At 60.1% G+C, this 2,500-nt stretch overlaps 2 non-coding genes and 1 pseudogene across 2 annotated transcripts in view; all 3 read right to left on the reverse strand.

The window, feature by feature from the left end:
• The window catches only part of LOC146143863 (large subunit ribosomal RNA), a 3,679-nt pseudogene extending 2,812 nt beyond the window's left edge, over window positions 1–867 (reverse strand).
• Window positions 868–1,115: 248 nt separating this feature from the next.
• Window positions 1,116–1,269, reverse strand: LOC146143864 (5.8S ribosomal RNA). Its single transcript, XR_014498770.1, has one exon. It is a non-coding gene; the product is annotated as a 5.8S ribosomal RNA (ribosomal RNA).
• Window positions 1,270–1,516: 247 nt separating this feature from the next.
• The window catches only part of LOC146143865 (small subunit ribosomal RNA), a 1,811-nt gene continuing 827 nt past the window's right edge, over window positions 1,517–2,500 (reverse strand). Inside the window, exon 1 of the ribosomal RNA XR_014500445.1 lies at window positions 1,517–2,500. This exon is cut by the window's right edge and continues 827 nt beyond it. This is a non-coding gene — a ribosomal RNA (small subunit ribosomal RNA).

Genomic DNA, 2,500 nt, shown 5'->3' on the forward strand with positions numbered 1-2,500 from the left:
TCGCGCTCACGTTAGACTCCTTGGTCCGTGTTTCAAGACGGGTCGGGAAGGTGGCTGACTTCAGCCGCGGACCCCGTGCGCCTCGCGAAACGACACCGGAAGCGCGACCGAGACGAAGAGGCTGGGCACTGAGAACAGTCCCCGACCCACGACGCCCCAGCCGGCACCGGGCGCTCGGCCCCGAAGGGCAGACGCGGCGATCTCTCCTCGCCCGAACGGCGGGCCGACGGACACGCGCGCCTATAGTACCCGACCGAGGCCGGGTTACCTTGCGCGCGGCCTTCTCGCCGCCGTCCAGACGGTCGCGGCCTTCGCCCGGCGCTAGTGCGCTGGTCCCCGATCGGGCGGCGCCGCCGGCGGCCCGTGAGGGTCCGCACGACAACGTCGCCGACAGGGGGCCGGCTGAAAGCGACCGGGCGACCCGACAGGCCCTCCCGTTTGCCTCTCGACGGTTTCACGTACTCTTTAACTCTCTCTTCAAAGTGCTTTTCAACTTTCCCTCACGGTACTTGTTCGCTATCGGTCTCGTGACCGTATTTAGCCTTAGATGGAGTTTACCACCCGCTTTGGGCTGCATTCCCAAACAACCCGACTCTGGGAAGACGCCGTAGCGCGCCCGCCTGTCGCCGCCATGGGCCTGACACCCGCTCTGGGAAAAGGCCTCGATCAGAAGGACGCGGGCGACCGGCGAAGCGCGCCGTGACGAATTCCGTACGCCACAATTCCGCGCACTCCAAAAGCGCGCGGATTCGGCGATGGGCACATCCCGCTTCACTCGCCGTTACTGAGGGAATCCTCGTTAGTTTCTTTTCCTCCGCTTAGTAATATGCTTAAATTCAGCGGGTAGCCTCGTCCGACCTCAGGCCGAAAGTAAGGACCGGGACTATTCTTCCCGTTCCGCGCTCGCCGTCGGCGCCGCGCGCCGCCGCGCACCTCGATTCCCGCCCTTGAGCCGCCAGCCGTTGGCCTCTTCGAGGTCGACTCGCCGCCGCCGCGCGGGATTCTGGTCGCGATCGTCGCGCATCGTGCCGTGCTGTCTTGAGCGGGACGGGCGCTCGCGCGTCCGACGCCGCAGCAGCCGCGCGGAGAAATCCCCGCGCGGAACGTTTGCAACGCGACCCTGAGGCGGGCGCGGCCCCGGGATTGACCCGAGGCCGCAATTTGCGTTCAGAACGTCGATGCTCAATGTGTCCTGCAATTCACACTAATTCACGCAGCTAGCTGCGTCCTTCATCGACTCACGAGCCGAGTGATCCACCGCCAAGAGCCATCCACGATTGTTTCGCTCGCACAGTGCCTCGCACTATAGGGTGACAAAATAGACCGCGCCGAGCGGTCGGCCAGGCCGACGCTTGAAGCCGGAGCGCGCGGCACCGCGGCACTCGACGCGCAAACATTACCGGGTGACCGAATCGCCGGCCGGCGCGCCGCTCCTCGCGGGTCGGGCGCCGGGTAGCAAAGACTTTTTCTCTCGCTTGTCCGAGTTTCGCGTTCGCCGAAGCGTTTGCGAGACCGTTAATGATCCTTCCGCAGGTTCACCTACGGAAACCTTGTTACGACTTTTACTTCCTCTAAATGATCAAGTTAGATCGTCTTCTCGGACGCCGGCTCGACCGTTGCCGGCCGCGCCAGGTCCAATCGGAGGACCTCACTAAACCATTCAATCGGTAGTAGCGACGGGCGGTGTGTACAAAGGGCAGGGACGTAATCAACGCGAGCTAATGACTCGCGCTTACTGGGAATTCCTCGTTCAAGGGAAATAATTGCAATTCCCTATCCCTAGCACGACCGGGGTTCAGCGGGTTACCCAGACCTGTCGGCCAAGGCGAGCACATGCTGATCCGGTCAGTGTAGCGCGCGTGCGGCCCCGAACATCTAAGGGCATCACAGACCTGTTATTGCTCAATCTCGTGTGGCTAAACGCCACTAGTCCCTCTAAGAAGTTAGACGCCGACCGATTGGGTCGCGTAACTAGTTAGCAAGCCAGAGTCTCGTTCGTTATCGGAATTAACCAGACAAATCGCTCCACCAACTAAGAACGGCCATGCACCACCACCCACAGAATCAAGAAAGAGCTCTCAATCTGTCAATCCTCACTGTGTCCGGGCCGGGTGAGATTTCCCGTGTTGAGTCAAATTAAGCCGCAGGCTCCACTCCTGGTGGTGCCCTTCCGTCAATTCCTTTAAGTTTCAGCTTTGCAACCATACTTCCCCCGGAACCCAAAGACTTTGGTTTCCCGCAAGCTGCCGGAGAGGTCGTAAAACTAACGCCCCCCGATCGCTAGTTGGCATCGTTTATAGTCAGAACTAGGACGGTATCTGATCGTCTTCGAACCTCTGACTTTCGCTCTTGATTAAAGAAAACATTCTTGGCAAATGCTTTCGCAGTCGTTCGTCTTGCGCCGATCCAAGAATTTCACCTCTAACGGCACAGTACGAATGCCCCCGTCTGTCCCTCTTAATCATTACCTCGCGCTCCGAAAACCAACAAAATAGAACCG

Source organism: Ascidiella aspersa, chromosome 5 (genome assembly GCF_963924565.1).
Source record: "Ascidiella aspersa chromosome 5, kaAscAspe10.2, whole genome shotgun sequence".
Lineage (NCBI taxonomy): Eukaryota > Metazoa > Chordata > Ascidiacea > Phlebobranchia > Ascidiidae > Ascidiella > Ascidiella aspersa.